At 42.8% G+C, this 17,613-nt stretch overlaps 1 protein-coding gene across 11 annotated transcripts in view; it reads right to left on the bottom strand.

The window, feature by feature from the left end:
- ZZZ3 (zinc finger ZZ-type containing 3) overlaps positions 1-17,613 on the bottom strand; it is a 71,938-nt gene that overhangs the window by 30,607 nt on the left and 23,718 nt on the right. The gene's annotated exons all lie outside the window — the stretch shown is intronic.

Here is a 17,613-nt window from a genome sequence, read left to right as displayed (position 1 = left end):
CCATCTGTCCACATAGATCAGATATCTGTGACTGCATAGTCATAATAACTGAAAAGGTTCTCATGTAACTATTAACAAATATAAGGCATAAACTAATACAGTCAGACAATGGGTCAGATACATGAGAAGAACTTTTAAGATTACAAAAACATCTTAAAATGACTAACTTTTAACAGCTAATAGAACTGTAAACTAAAGTTGCTGGTGTTTACCCTTTACAGTACTTTGCAAAGTTTTCACACCCTTGAGAAGCCTAATGGTTAGTGCAGTAACCTGTGAACCTGAGGAACAGGGTTCAATTCCCACTGCAACTCCTTATGAATCTGGGCAAATCACTTAACCCTCCACTGCCCCAGGTACAAAATAAGTACCTTATATATAAACTATTTTACTTGTAGATTTTAAATTTTGCTGTCTAAAAAATACAATTCAAAATGCATTAAATCAGGAGTTTCATTGATCTACACAACATACTCAATGATTTCAATATTAATTTAAAAATATTAAAAAAAATAAGAAATCAAAAAGTTTGATTACATAGTCTTCATACACTGCCACACTAAATTACCAAATTAGCTCTTGTTTTTCCAAAAACTGGTTTAACAAGGCCTATAAAGTTAGTGTCTGATCATAGTAGTTGAGCTGTAGAATCTATTGTATAGATAAAAGAAATAACTCCTATTTAATGCATTTTGAACTGTATTTCTAAGAGAACAGAATGTGAAAAACATGCATGCATATGAAGTCACTTGCAAGGCACTGTAACTGAATGATTTCATTGCCCCATAAAACACTTTAAAGAAAAGTTTTAAAACTTGGCTAAGATAAGTTATCTATAAGACAAATCAAATGCAAATCAAAACTTTTTCTTACTCAGAACATTCAACAGCTTCCCATAACTTGCTCCTTTATATGCGTTTTCCATAATTTCAGTTTTGTGTTTTGAGTCCAATTTGTTGTATGAAAGAGAAAGCATATTCCATTTGGGTGGGGACTAAGTATGGATTCTGCTACAACCTCTTGTTTCCTGTTACATGTCTTTTTTTCTTTTTTGCTTCAGTGACATATACTGTAGCCTTCTGCTCCTTCCTCTTCTCCAATGTCTTTGTGGAGCCTAGGAAGACCATGCAGTTGCCCCTTAATAAAGATCTGAGTCCTTCATTCTAGAGTTGCCACCTGTGGATGCATACATAGAATGGAAGAAACCCTGAAGCTGCAATCAGAGCTAAATGTGCCTGAATGCAAAGCATTATCTCCCTTATTCTGTAGCAGATCACCTGAAGTTAGGCACCAAAGCCTGGATTCTCTAAGCAGCTGCCTAAAAAATGGCTGCCAATCATGTGTGAATCATGCAACAGCGCCATTTGCAGAGCACAGCTAAGTGAAAAGTAGGTGCCAGAAATGTAGGCCAGGGTTTTAAAGGCCTACATTTCTGGTGCCTACAGAGGATCCTTATGATGCCTAACGCTACTTTCCGCATTAACCACGCCTAGAGTGGTGTTAGGCATCGTAATGCAACTCTGTAACCAGGATAACAGCAGTCTTTTTGGAGATACTTTTAAATTGCATTTTAATTGGTTTTTAAGTTAGGTAGCAGTAGGATGTGAACCACTGCCTAACTTTGGGCACCATTTACATAAATTATAGAATACAAACACTTAAGCATAGTCTTTCACGTAAGGAAAGATTAGATTCTTACCTCGTTAATCTTCTTTCTAGCAGACATTCCATTCCTGAATATGTGTGGATGGCAATTATAGTATTAAGCACGATATAAGGGGGAGGGGCAATAACCCAATATGTGTGAGACATCCCTTGCCTGGGAAAACTGAAGACATCAATATATAAATAATAAAAGATTAAGTAGAATGTTATAGAATTATTTCATTTTAATAATTCTGGTAAGGTGATTGTTTAAAGAATTTGAAGCAGCTACATCCTGTTCCAGTAGCAGAATAGAGGAAGTGCCCAAGTCCTAGAACAAGGAACAGGTCACTATGCCTAAGCTGACATGTTGTCCCGTGCATTGAAATAATGATCTCAGCTAGTCTAAATGTAAATGCTGACAGGAGCGAAACCAAATAGTGTGTGGTACTTAAATCATTATATTGTTGCTAGGGAAAAATTACTAATGAAATAATATTGACAAAAAGATCATGTGATCAAAACTAACCAAAACAACACTCCTAGAGCATGCAGTTTATCATTGGATCTTAATGAAGTAATTCTTTTATAATTGAAATATGCACTAATTAAGTATATTTAATTAAGAATGAAGTGATGTCATAAATCTAATAAAATAGCCAGTCACTTGTGATTCAAGGAGATTCTTGGTTGGTATTCTACCAGTTAGTAGATTGCCCTGTACCACTCTCACACTTCTCCATGCTTCAGCTTGTGATCTTCGGGTGCCACTGTTTTCGGTGACCTGGAAACTTTCCCCTCTTCTTCAACTTTCTGTCCTTGGAGAGGCAGGACGCTGCAGCAGAGGGAAAGCTTCTGGGTCATTGAAGACAGTGCATTTTAAACTGCCAGTGGCCAAAAGATTGTATGCTGCAGCATGGAGAAGGGAGGTGGGATGCTGGACTAGTAGCTTGTTTCTATCTTCCTCCATGACACCCCAGAGCATCACAGCACAGCCTGGGAAACACTGATGTAAGTTATACAACAATTGTCAGCAGTAAATTTGAGAGACTGAGATGATCTTCCAAATGCCCTGCCTTAGGAGTAAGTTCATTCCTGTCATAGATTCTGCAAAACTAATCAATTTGAAGAAATTGACCCTGAAAAAAATGGACATTGTGGTCCCTTATAGAGAAGTGATATTGTTCAGATTATTTTAGCAGTTATTCTGGTTGCTTATTCATTGCCGGTCAATTAGAAGACCCTTGGGGAGAAACCTACTAGACGTCCCTATTTGCATTTCGGTGAACTTCCTCATTTACCTTAACTTCTGGGAAAGCAGATTTCAAAAGTAAAACTTTGGGAACCTTTTTACTAGAAAAGTTTTACTAGAAGTTATGCTCTCTTTTGGAAGGTTTGTTTTCTTTTTTTTTTACGAGCTCTGGATTACAAAAGAAGGGCTACATGAGCAGAACTATTCCTGACTTTTACTGCAGCCCACTGAAGAGCTGAGAGATGCTATAATTAATATTTAGTCTAATTGGGGAATCCAGCCTAACTAACATTAGCAGAAGTTTTCTTTTTTGTACTTTTTTTTTTTACTATTGAAGAGAAGTTTCCCTAAAGGACAGAAGAACTGCGAGCAGATGAAAACAATTCTGTCTGTTTAAACTGACACTGCTGTGACAGGATATTGGTAAACTGAACTAAATAATAAGATTTTAAGGTACCTAGGAACTATGTATGAAGACAATGGGTCAGTAGGGGCTTTACTGCCTTTTTCCCTAAGAGCCAAATAAAAATATGAGTGCTTAAATAAATCATCCTGAGGAAAATGTTTATTCTCTACCTTTTTCCAAAAGGACGGTGAAGTTCTGAACTGCTATCTTTAAGGATTATTGCAAAGAGGTCATCATAGAAAATATTTGGACTTTTAAGAATCCCTGTTGATCTTTCACTAGAGAAGCCCTCCCTGCTTTTAATTTACTGGAATGTCTCATCAGGATCCCAATGCCATCCAACAAGTGTGCATGGGGAGTAACAAAGCCTTACCCTCATTTTCAGAGAGAAACTACCCACAAAAAGCACCAAGTGTTTTCCACCTATTTGGTACAGGCTACCGAGAGGGTAAAATAGAACAGACTTTTTAAAATATCATGCAAAGCACATTCTGATCCTATTGTTCAAAAGCTTAGCGTTCCAGAACGACTGGTTGAAGATACTCTAGCGTGCAAGTTATTTCAGACCCCGATGCACATAAGAGTTGTGTGGCTTTTACCCTTCACGGCGGCAGCAGCCACTGAGAATCCTATACAAATGCATTACGATGAGCTTATTAGTATTAAAATGAGCACTCTGTGAAATGCACAGCGAGGAACACTTACTTTTAGTGTACAAATTTTCCAGCAGCTCTAGAGCTGTCATAGCATAAGGGTGATTTCTCATAAGAGTAATTTGCCTGAAATTGAAAAGTCTGCCATTCACTACTGGTTCTTTGCACTAGTGCTGGCCGATTCAGGAACAAATGTTTTGATTTGATTTGGCCTATTGAATTGATTTTTTGATTCGATTTTCCTGCCCAATTGGGTGTGGGTTTTTTCCTCAAACATCCTGGCGGGTTTATTTTGTAGCCTTTCGGCCCACCCCACCCCCATTTTCCCTCTCCAAACTCACACCAGCACTATAGTATAAACAAAAACAAACAAAAAAGACTTTTCCTCTCCGTTAGGTCCCAGCTCACACTCGTTATCCAGCACAGACAAGATACACATTTCAAATTTGACATTTTGTAATCACAAAATAGAATCTTCCACTGGCATAGGCAACATTTGTTTATTTTCCACTGTCTACCATCTCTTTCGCCCTGCTTTATGCCCTTGGTCTAACCTCTCTATTCCCCTCCATGCAGCATCTCTCCCTTCCTTTCCTCCATTATCATGTGCAACTTTTCTCTCTCCCCATGTACCATCTCTCCCTGCCCTCTTATGTCCAATATTTCTCCCTCTGTTTTCTCCATGCATGTCTCCTTCTCCTCCACCATATGCAGGATTTCTCCATCTCACCCCTTTCTACCTTTTCTCTTCTTTCCTCTCCTCCATCCCAACAATTCTTCCTCCCCCCATGTGCATCCTTCCTCCCCGCCCATCCCCGAGCAGCAGCTTTCCTCCCCTCCCACCCATTCCCCTGTGTAGCAGCTTTCCATCCCTCTAACCCTCCTATCCTCCTGTACAGTAGTTTTCCATCCCTCCCCTCCCATCCCCCTGTGCAGCAGCACCCCACCGACTCTCCCACCATGAGACCTGACATACTTCCGAAGGCATCCTAAAGCAGCAGCAGTGGCGGCGGTGGATGGGCAGCTCTGAACGTGCTACTCATGCCCTGCCCCAATAGGGCTTCCCTCTGCCACATCATCAGCGACATCATCAGTGATGCGGCAGAGGGAAGGTCCCAGTGGGGCAGGCCATGAGCAGCCAGTTCACAATGATGCCACTCCTGTTTTAGGAGGCCTCAGAGGGATGTCAGGTCTCACCAGGAGGGCGGGGTTGTTAGTTGCTAAATCAGCAAGTCTGATTTTCTCGGGCAATGAATCGATTCACCGATGTGGAATTGTTGAATCAATTTGAACTGGCGAATTGGGCAGCGCTACTTTATACATGAGCTGCAACTCAAAACTAACAGCATGCATATAATTTGCATGTAATTAGTGTTATGCATCATGCAGTAATTTAGGATCACTGTGACCCAGTGTTTTCTGATGCTGTGTCAGGAGTTCTGTGCATTGGCCCCTATGTTCCTTCCTCAACATAAACATAACCCTTGGAACACCCCTTGCAGACTGAATAGAAGTACATGAGCTATGGAAGCCCATACACCAACACTCATTAAATCACAGAGGCCAGGTCACCATGGGCCTGCTCCCACAGCAATAACACAGTTCTTTATGACCATATGGCTCTGCCAAGTCTAAGCCGTGTGATGCAGAAATTTTCATGCTGGTTTTGGGAGACTTGAGAAAGAGATGAATGTGAAATTTGCTACACCATGTGGCTTAAACACAAAGCTGCATGGTGTAGGGAGGATGATATTTCCATTCAGGCAACAGCTATGGGGAGGATGATGTTCTTGCTCTGCAAACAGCAGGGTGAGGATCAGTGGGGGACCTAAGTGAGAAGATAGGAAATAGGGGCTAGGGAAATAGCTGATTGGCAGGTTGGGGGCTTGGCTGATTTAAGGAAGGAAGGAAGGAGGAAGATGATGAGGAACAAAGAGATTTTACACAATGAGAGAGTAGATGGAAAGGGAGCTTCTGACCCTGCATTTCTCCTAGTGGCCTGTAGGTATGCATTATGAGCTTGATTACTAAGCTTTCTTTTTCCTTGGACACAGAATAGGAAAACAGATTTAGCAAATCAGGCCTAAAGAGGACCTAAGTTACAGAGAATGACACAGGGATGAATTTTTCCCTGCCCCCATGGGAACTCATTTTCTCAGCCCAGCGAGTTATTTTCCTGCCCCATTCCTGAAAAGCTCTGTCTTCATCTGCACAAGCCTCAAACATTTTTAAAATCATACGGGTTTGAGGCTTGTACAGTTAAGGCAGAACTTAAAGAAACAGGGCAGGGACAGGGACAGGATGGGGAAATTGAGCTCCTGTGGGGACAGAGACAAATTTGTCCCCGTTTCATTCTCTACTATGGTAGACAATTGCCCCACGCCACTTCAGTGGTGACAACTGAAGGGAAGACTCCTAAGCTTATCAAGGCAAATTTCAGAAAAAGGAATCTAGAAACATTGTTTTAACATAGCTAGGCTGTTTTGAAAATTGTTCTCTTACAATCAGCAAGCATTTTAAGAAAGGATTAGGGGAAAATTTTTTCTTATTCTACCTTCAGTTTAATTTTTACAGTAAATAAATAGCACCCCTGCTCCGAAATGTCATATGCTGACTTCTTCCTTTTCTAGAAGACTTATACTGGTAGCAAAAGTCGAGACAAAAAAATTTTAATCCAATAGGGAAGGTGAGGAACAGAAATTCTCTTTGAATTCATTGAACAGAAGTACTTGTGAAAATTCCAGAGCACCATTCACTTATTATAAAGCATCAGAATAAATTTGCAGATACTACCAAGGAACACAAACAAAACAAATGGGAAAGAATATACTTGGCTCCCACATATTCTTCAATACGTATCATGCCACAATGCATATTCTTACCTATATGAGTTAGCTAATCCTTTGATCTCGCATCCAAAATGTATACCTGAGGTGTGCTCCTCTAGTCTAGTCCAACCACAGACAGACCCACTCATCACTTGGTACTGCTTAAATACCACAATCATAAAAGGGAGGAACCACTATTTTAAAAAATACAGAACCATTACACCACGAAGGACATATACAGTGGCACCTCGGTTTACGAGTGCACCGGTTTGCAAGTGTTTTGCAAGATGAGCAAAACATTCGCAAAATCGGCACCTCGGAAACCGAGCTTGCCTCGATTTGCAAGCAGCACCCCCTGCGATCCGGCACCCTCCCCACCGCAGTCCGGCATCCCCCTGCTTGCGTCGCACCTCCCCCTACCGCGAGATCTGAAATCCCCCAGTACCCACCCGAACACGCTGCTTACTCCCATCTGGCCACCGGCATCAATGCACAGGACATGCCGGTGCCCGAAGATCTGTGTCCTCTTCTTTGCTGGGCCTTGAGCATCTGCGCATGCTCAAGGCTGCGAGTTCACGCTCTCTCCGAGATTCTCGGAGATCTCTGAGAATCTCGGAGAGAGCGTGAACTCGCAGGCCTTGAGCATGCGCAGATACTCAAGGCCCAGCAAAGAGGACGCAGATCTTCGGGTACCAGCATGTCCTGTGCGTTGGTGCCGGTGGCCAGATGGGGGTAAGCAGCGTGTTCGGGTGGGTGCTTGGGGATTTCAGATCACAGTGGGGGGAGAGGGGCGACACGAGCGGGGGGATGCCAGATCGCGGGGGGGAAGGTAGCGGATCATGCGGTGGGGGTCTCAGGGGGAGCAATGTCAGTTCTCGGGGGGGGGGGGGGTAGAGCAGCGCCGCTGGCCTCGGGGGGTGGGTGGGAACGTATCAAGCGAGTTTCCCTTAGTGCCTATAGGGAAACTCGCTTTGATATATGAATACAGTGGTACCTCGGTTTGCGAGTGGTTTGCAAGACGAGCAAAACATTTGCAAAATCGGCGCCTCGCCCCCCCCCCCCCCTCCGCCGCGATTGAGCACCCCTCCGCCGCTGCTTACTGTCATCTGGGCTCCGGCACCGGCATGTCCTGTGCGTTGGTGCCTCTGCCCAAAAATCGGCCTCCTCTTCTTGCTGGGCCTTGAGAACGTGAACTCGCAGGCCTTGAGCATGCGCAGATGCTCAAGGCCCAGCAAGAAGAGGAGGCCGATCTTCGGGCACCGGCACCAACGTACAGGACATGCCAATGCCGGTGCCCAGATGACAGTAAGCAGCGGCGGGGGGGGGAGTGCCGGATTGCGGAGGGAGGGTGCCGGATCGCGGGGGGGGGGGGGTGCCGGATCGCAGGGGGGGCCTTCGGGGGGAGCAATGCCGGTTCTCGTGGGGGGGGGATAGAGCAGCGCCGCTGGTCTTGAGGGATGGGAACGTATCAAAGCGAGTTTCCATTATTTCCTATGGGGAAACTCGCTTTGATAAACAAGCATTCTGGATTGCGAGCATGCTCCTGGAACGGATTATGCTTGTAATCCAACGTACCACTGTATTTTGGTTTACGATCATGCTTCTGGAACGAATTATGCTTGTAAACCAAGGTACCACTGTATTTTAGAAAAGATATGCATGCCCTGTGATTTTTGTTCTCCTCAAGGTAGCAATGTAGTATGGCAGTCTTGTCACAAACCGGATAAGAATTGCAAGTACAGACAAGTTCAATTTATTTGCTATACCACCTATATATCCAAAGTAGTCTAAGCAGTTTATAAGCAATAGAAGAAAGGGAAGGGGGGTCATACACTAATTAAAAACACATGAACACGAAAATTAAAAAGAACTAGTGTGACAAAGGTATAAGGAGGAAAAAAGGGAAATAGAACAGATTACAATATTATTTCAGGAAAAGGTCAGTAAGGATAAGGATATGGTATTTAAATGCATGAAAAAAATGTTTTAGAAAGAATGCTCACCCCAGCAACTCAAAGACAAATATAAAGACACACAATACAAAAATTAAATATGTGGCAGTATATCCCATAAACTGCTATTATGCTGCCATCTGGTGGTATGGATGCATCAAAATATTTCCCACAAGGTGGAATTTTTTTCCACTTTATTGACTTGACCCGCCTAACAAGGAATGATGCATATAGATTGAATGGCCTTATAATGTCATATAAATAAGTGAACAAATCTAACACACAAAATACCAACATGCAACAAAAATGGTTACAAATACAACAGCAAATTACAATAGCAAACTCACGCATATTCAAGGATATAATTGAAATTGCAGTATTACATTATAAAATCCAAGAATTTATGGACAAAAATAATACAAAAAGGACCAGAATCTGAAATTGGGCCTCTGTCCATTCCTCTTCCTATTTTTACAGGCAGAAACTGAAGATGCATCTTCTGGAATTCACTACCTATAATGTTACATACAGCAGTGAACTACTTAGATATCAGGAAGAAAATGAAAGGTGGTTTGTTTGTTTTTTCATAAGCTTTTAAATCTGCCTAAGAGCTGTTATTTTATGGTAAGTGATAAGATATTTTAATTGAGACAGTTACATGTTTCTTGATAAGGAGAGAAGATTTATGCTTTAGTCTATTAGTCTAGCTCAGTGGTAGGCAATTCTGGGCCTCGAGAGCCACAGGCAGGTTAGGTTTTCAGGATATCCACAATGAATATGTACTTGGGAGGGGCCTGAGGCATCTGAGCCAATTAGGAACTTCCTTAGGAAGGAATCTAAGGAAGTCTCTGATTGGCCAAAACAATGGCCAATCAGGGACTTCTTTATACTCCTCCCTTTGGAAGTCCCTGACTGGCTCAGATGCCTCAGGCTCCTCCCTGAGGCACCTGAGCCAATCAGGGACTTCCTTAGGGAAGAGCTTAAGGAAGTCACTGATTGGCTCAGGCACCTCAGGCCCCTTCCAAGGGAGGAGCTGGAAGCGCCTGAGCCAATCAGGGTCTTAGGTCCCTCCCCGTGCATCACATGATGCACCGGGGAGGGGCCTAAGGCCTGTATTGCTGACGGACGGCGGAGGAGCAGGAGGGACTGATCATCCCTTCTGCTCCCATCTTAAAGGTACGGGGTGGCTGGGGAGGGGCCAATGGCAGGAGGGAATGTGCTTCAGGAGCGGGGGGAGCGTCTGGAGGCAGGATGGAGTGGGCATCCCTCCTGCCATTTTTGGGGGTATGGAGAGGGTGTGGGCGCTCTGTCGGGGAGAGGGGGCACTGTCAGGAGGCTTTTTTTCTTGGGCAGAATTTTGCATGTGCAATACACAAAATATCTGTGCCATTAAAAAAAAAAAAAGAAAGAAAAACAACAACAGGCAGACCTGTCAGTAAACAGCAGTCAGGTTTTAGGATCGTAAAACCCGATGCAAAATAGCCAAGCAAATTTAAGTGAATTAATCGCTTGGCTATTTTGCATGGAGTTTTACTAATTTGCATGGCCGGATCAGAAAATGGGTGATGGAGGGGAAAAACACGCAGTGGGCCGTTGTGAATCGGGTTGGTTAGCAGCAATCGTTTCTAAACCTGTGAAAACAGGTTTAGCGACAATCACTGACTTTAGTGAATCTGGGCCTAAGTCTTTCCTGAAAATAAGTTTAGAACTGAAGGAACATGCACCCAATGTACATGCAATAAGGCTCATTGCAGCAAGACAAACAAAGCCAGACTCGCACTTAATTATAAATAGATGATTAGCTCACCTTCAAGTGTGAGACAACCCCTGGCATCAGATAAACTATGCAACAACTCTCTCTTTGTCAAGGATCTGGCAGTAAACAAAAAGGATCCAGTTCCTCTCAGAGAAGAGGACTATAGCAAAGCCCTGATATAGCTACCAGGGAGCTTCCCTGCAGAAGCCTGACTAAAATGACCAGAAAGTATGATTCTCTAGCTTGTGCAGAACTTGTATGATGAGTAGACATGGAGAAGAAAAATAAAGAAATGCCAAGCCCATGGCTAATATAAAACTTCAAACTCACTATTTTGAACTCGTTACTGTGACTAAAGATCCAAACAACCCAAGTTATTATGATATGCTGCCAACAAAAGACAAGAGTACTTCAGTGCCAAGGAATTCAGCTCCCCTATAGCTGGAACCAGGATCTCTTGATGAAGAAAATCCACTTGCATTTTTCCTACAGAGGGTATTTGGTCAATCACATTTTTCAATAAGTGATTGACCCACTGGTAGAGTCATGTTTTTACTGTTGTTCTCCAGATGTACCTCTGCTTGCTGAAGCAAGCCACCCAGGTATCACTGATAAGAGCTCCTGGATAGCAAATAGGCCACAACTGAGGAAAACCTCCTAATGTCAACTAAATAGCCATACCTGTACTCCCTCCCCCTTTCACGGTACCACCTGACTAGCAATGTGTCCTTTCAGCCTGTTAGGCTGGCATCAGGAAATATAGAAACATGAAGGCAGACAAAGGCCAAATGGCCCATCCAGTCTACCCATCCACCATCTCCCAATCTCCCTAAGAGATCCCATGTGCCTGTCGCACACTTTCTTGAATTCAGACAGTCTTTCTCCATCACCTCTACTTGGAGACTATTCCAAGCATCCACCACCCTTTCTGTTAAAACTTATTTCCTTAGATTATTCCTGAGCTTATCACCTCTTTAACTTAATCCTATGCCCTCTCATTCCGGAGCTTCTTTTCAAATGAGAGACTCACCTAATGCACATTTATGCCATGTAGTAGGTACTTAAATGTCTATCATATCTCCCCTCTTCCCCCTTTTCTCCAAAGTATGCATACAGAGATCTGTCAGTCTTCATCATAAGGCATATGGAGACAAACAACCATTTTAGTAGTCTTCCTTTGAACTGACTCCATCCTGTTTATATCTCTTTGAAGGTGCAATCTCCAGAATTGCATACAATATTCTAAATGAGGTCTTACATGAGTTTTGTACAGCAGCATCAATACCTCCTTTTTCCTATTGGCCATACCTCTCCCTATGCACCCTAGCATCCTTCTAGCTTTTGCCATTGCTTTTTCAACATGTTTGGCCACATTAAGATACTATCAAACCCAAATCCCGTTCTTTTTTCATGAACAAAAGTGCTTCACCCCCTAAACTTTACAGTTCCCTTGGGCTTTTGTAGCCCAAATACATATCATGCATTTCTTAGCATTAAATTTTAGCTGCCAAATTTCAGACTATTCTTCAAGCTTCACTAAATCCTTCCTCATGTTATTCATACCATCAGTGACTAAGGTTACGCCAGGGTATACCTGGCTGGGCCTCCGCGTGTGCAGATCGCTGGACTTGATGGACCTAAGGTCTGATCCGGAGATGGCAGTTCTTATGTTCTTATCAGTGGTATCTACTCTATTGCAGATTTTGGTATCATCTGCAAAGAGGCAAATCTTACCTAACAAGCCTTCAGCAATATCACTTACAAAAATGTTTAAAAAACAGGTCCAAGAACCGAACCTTGAAGCACACCACTGGTAACTTCCTTTTCCTCAGAGTGATCTCCATTGACCACTACCCTCTGTCGCCTTCCACTCAACCAGTTCCTGACCCAGTCCGTCATTTTGGGGGCCCATCCAGAGAGCACTTGGTTTATTTATTAGACGCCTGTGTGGAACACTGTCAAAGGATTTGCTAAAATCTAAATACACTACATCTTTCGCACTCCATCTATCTAATTCTCTGGTCACTCAGTCAAAGAAATTGAACAGATTGTCTGACAAGACCTGCCTCTACTGAATACATATTGCCTCAGGTCCTGTAAGCCATTAGAGTCCAAAAAACGTCACTATTGTTTTAAAAGTGTTTCCATTCATTTACTTACCACAGAAGTCAGACTTACTGGCCTGTAGGTCCCTACTTCTTCCATACTTCCATTTTTGTGGAGGGACCACATCTGCTTTTCTCCAGTTCTCCAGTTCCATTCCCGCCTCTAAAGAAGCATTGAAAAGGTCAGCCTGCAGAGTCACCAGAACCAGAACCAGAAGGTGGGATCTGGGTGTGAACTATACTGGTTTTGGTAATAATTGTCCAACCATCATCTCATGATCCAGTTTCATTATCCCATCTGTTGGAGATTTTCTATATTGAGGTCTCTCTCCCTATATACTTTATGACAAAGACTAGTAACCAATTTTATAGCAAACCTCTGGACCACCTCCATCCTATTTATAGCTTTTTGAAGGTACACTCTACAGAATTGCATGCAGTATTCTAAATGGGCCTCAGAGACTTATACAAGGCACTATCATAATAAATAGTAAATTAGGACAGATTAAAACTTGAATGGTCAATCCAGTCTGCCCAACAATCACACTCATTATCACACTTCCAGTTTTCAGGATGGTAATTTTAGTCAGAAAAAGACAGACTGTAAGACCATAAAATTGTCACCAAACTTTTTTTTACACAAACTTGTTCACCAAAGATCTTGCACTGGCTGACATGTCCCTACTGCAAATATTCATTTAGGACAGATATAAAATAAAATATATAATAAAATACATGAGTGTACATCCCAACAATTTTCCAACACTGATAACAGCTGATGAATGAGCACCGTTGCTTATGGAAAGTGTGCGCACATTCACCTCAAGAATTTCTAAATGATGTCTCTGCACTATTCACAAAGGGCCCCTTTTACAAAGCCGCTGCCATGGCTTTGGAAAAGGGGACAAAAGAGTGTTCATTACTGGGGAAAGAGTCACAAACATTAAACACTTCAAGAACTTACTTCAAGAACTTCATAATTAAATTGTCTTTCACTATTTATTGGTTTATTGCTCGATTCTGTTTCTATTCAGTGTGACGCGTTATTTTCCTATTGATTTTTCTGATGTCATATTGTCATCAATAAAAATTGTTTAAACATAAATTGTTTTTCTTCAACTTTTCTGGAACATAGACCCTAAGGCCCTGATTCTGTATAGGACGCCCGGGAGAGGTGTCCTATTCAGAATCGGGCCTACACTAAACCCCGATTCTGTAACCGGCGTCCATGGTACAGATGCTGGTTAGAGAATCGGGTTAGATTAGACACGGGCCGCTACACTTATCGCGGCAAGGGATCTCTCTGCCGCTATAAGTATAGCGGGCCGCGGCCGCCTGTCCGATTGCCGGCAGGAAGGTGCCCAAGCCCTCCTGCCGGAAGATGCCCCCCCTGACACTACCGACCGCCCCCCCCCCCCGACACTACTGATCGCTGGCAGGAGGGTGCCCAAACCCTCCTGCTGCCCCCCCCCCGACACTACCGATCACCGGCAGGAGGGTGCCCAATCCCTCCTGCCGGAACACGCACCCCCTCTGCACCCCCCCTCCGCGCTAACAGTCCCTAAACCTCCCCTCCACCAAACTAACCTTTTCTTGTTGGCCAGACGGGTCTTGCCCGTCCAGCCGGCAGGTTCGCCTCATCGAAATGAGGCGGGCCAGCCCCTTCCTGGCCCATCCTTCCGAAGCCTAAGGCCTGATTGGCCCAGGCTCTAGAAGCCTGGACCAATCAGGCCTTAGGCATAGCGGGTCCGCCCATCCCCACTAAGTCTAAGGCCTGATTGGCCCAGGCGCCTCAGATCGCCCAATAGTTTCTACTAAATTTTCTGTGCTTGAACCCCTGTCTAAATTCATCGATTACTTCTTGAAACCTGAAGTTTTGAACATCGCTTCCTATGTAAGGGATTCTGCCCATTTACTGCGGATCCTGGAGGAAATGAGGGATGTTAGGAAGGTCACATTTTTTGTGACTTTAGATGTTTCTTCCCTCTACACCTGTATCCCTCAGGAGGCCGCGTTGGAAGTCATTCAGGAGGTTCTTACACGGAAAGATTTGGGTCGTTTTAATCTGGATTGGCTGATGAAGCTTGCCCGTTTGGTGATAAACCAGAATTTTTTCTGGTATGAGGGAGAATTCTACAATCAAATACAGGGTGTCGCGATGGGAGCGATGCTGGCACCCTCAGTGGCAAGTCTTTATGTAGAAAAATTTGAGCAACAGCTAGTATATCCTGCTTTAAATTTCCAACATGTCCTTCTGTGGAAAAGATATTTAGATGATATTCTGATCTTTTGGGACGGATCTGAATCCGAATTGCAAATATTTTTGGGTTGGCTTAACTCCCTGAACCCTCATCTATCTTTTACCATGACCCACCATTCAGAAAATATTCCTTTTTTGGATATACAGATAATGAGAGATGAAAACCATCAGCTATATACAACTCTCTATAGGAAAGAAGTGGATAAAAATCATTTCTCCACTTCTCTAGTTTTCATCCGTATTTCCTTAAAGTCAATATCCCTGTTAGCCAATTCTTGCGAATTCGAAAGTTATGCTCTTTTCAGGATAAGTTTGAGAAGCAGTCTATGATATTAAGTGAGCGTTTTTATAAAAGGGGCTATCCTAAAAAAGCTATCCGTAGAGCTTACTTAAGGGCTAAATATGCTCAACGGGCCCTTTTACTTACGGATAAGAATGAACAACAGATAGAAGCTCAAGAAGACCGTATGATTATGGTGCTTCCTTTTACAACTCTAAGTGCTTCTTTTTTTGAGATTGTCAAACACCACTGGCCAATACTTCAACTTGATGCTCAATTTCAAAACTACCCTATTGCCTCCTATAGGAGAGGGAGAACTCTAGGAGAGATTTTATCCTATCATAGGTTTGAAAAGAAAATAAGAGACAGTTCTACTATTTTTGAGCATTCAGTTTGTAATGATTGTCAATGGTGTGAGTACGCTATTACTGGTCCAAATTGGAGACATCCGGGGACTAATAAGATATATCATGCTATCTCTAATACTTCCTGTCAGAGCTCTATGGTCGTTTATATGATCCAATGCCCGTGCCAACTCCTCTATATTGGGAGGACTAGTCGTAAGATTAGTGTTCGTTTGACCGAACACAAGTCTCGCATTAATACTGTTAATATCGAAGCGCCTCTTGTACAACACTGGAGGGATAATAAACATAAAATTACAGATTTAAGATGGAGGGTTATTGATCAGGTTCATGTAGGGTGGCGACTCTAAAAGTAAACTAAATTATAAGGAGCAAAAATGGATCTATTCTTTGAATTCAGTTACTCCTACTGGCTTGAATGCCGAAATAGAATGGACTACCTTATTATGAGGCCAAAAAAAAGGGGGGCGTTGTTTTACGCTAAGATTGATGTCATCACGCTTTGAAAAGGATCTAGGGTATTTAAATGTGTGAACGCTGCGGCCATGTTTCCTGTCTTTAAACTTTGACGCGGGGAGCATGAGCTGGTGTACTTGAGGTAACCTAATCAACAATAAGATTGCTTTGAATGATGTTAAAACTACTGTAGTAAGTTGATACTATTATATATTTTACTACTTTGCAGGGGGATTCCTTGATACAGCCCTGTGGGGCGAAACGTAGTCTACGTCGGAGTGCGTACCCCCACCCGCGTAGCTAAAGATAAGTACTGGCATACGTTTTTGAAATATAAATATAAATTAAAACTAAATTATCTTTAAAAATGACAAAAAATATAAGGGACCAATGACGATTAGGGGTGCCATTGGCTCTGCATGTTCTAAAAGTTTAGTGGCATGCAGACGGTACCACTGAGGTCCGTGAGATATAAGTTACTGTTTACTTTGAAAATGTTTTGAGACCTTCCATACTTATGTTGAATAGAGTATTGCTGGGGAAGGCTTGAAGAGTGTTATAGCCACAGCTGAAAATGTGGGTACAAGATATGGCATTTCGAGTTTCAGATTCTGAAATCTGTTGCTATGAACCAGAAGACGGTAGAAGATGTATCATTTTTGCCTAATGAATTTTGGCCTGTCCTCCCAATGGTATATATGCCTTTGTTAGAAACTGCTATAAACCTAACCTGTAATATGAGAAATGACAAGTGCATTCGATATCATACTGTTTACTATTACTTTAATGTAATTGGTATCTATAAAATATAATTATTTACACATCTCAGGCACTATACTATCAAGGAAAAGCTTGACATGTTAGAAGCAGAAGATATTTTCCATGCAAATGTGTACACTGAGCTGCCGTCATATGTTGGAAATGAATCCGAAAGAGACAACGGTGATGAATAGAGGTCTGGGATCAACAATCTCAGTGGCAGTGCTTCTGGGCATGCCGTAATTACACATAATGGACAAATACGTCATGTGGGTGATAGATTGGATAACGCCTATGGCCTGACCAACCTGAGTAGGCTCATGCCTGACTAATACCTGGATGGGAGAGCGCCTGGAAATACCAAGTGCTGCAGGCTGAGGGGCCTTATGTTGGGCAGCAGAAAACATAATGGAGTCGCACACTGCACGGGAGAAGGCAATGGCAAACCACTCCTGTACTCTGCCGTGAAACATCACAGGGTGGATTCCTCAGTGTGTGTGTTGCCATGAGTCGGTGGCTGACTCGATGGCATGATCCATCCAACCACAGTGTATGACAATGAAGATTCTTCTCTTACTTCTACTAAAGAGGAAGGAAATTCTGGAGATCGGCAACAAGTAGAGAAAGGTGAGAGTTCCACAATGTTGCAGCCAATATATCAGTCACAAAGCAGAACCAAGCCTACCAAGAAACAACTCGAAGGATCTAGTCATGTCAAGGGAAAAGAAGAAAGTAAGCCCAGTACAAGCAGACAGTGCCAAAGAACTGTTTCTATGCGTTGTGATGAAGAATGAAAAATAAAACCCCCCAACAACAAGTGAAGTCTATTATCAGCCATTGAAGATTCCTCTACATCATCTAGAGAGGAAACAGTCATTACAGGATCTGGCAGACAAG

Source organism: Geotrypetes seraphini, chromosome 12 (genome assembly GCF_902459505.1).
Source record: "Geotrypetes seraphini chromosome 12, aGeoSer1.1, whole genome shotgun sequence".
In the NCBI taxonomy this organism is placed as follows: domain Eukaryota; kingdom Metazoa; phylum Chordata; class Amphibia; order Gymnophiona; family Dermophiidae; genus Geotrypetes; species Geotrypetes seraphini.
Note: the sequence above shows the minus strand (reverse complement) of the source record. Positions and strands in the feature narration are given on the sequence as shown.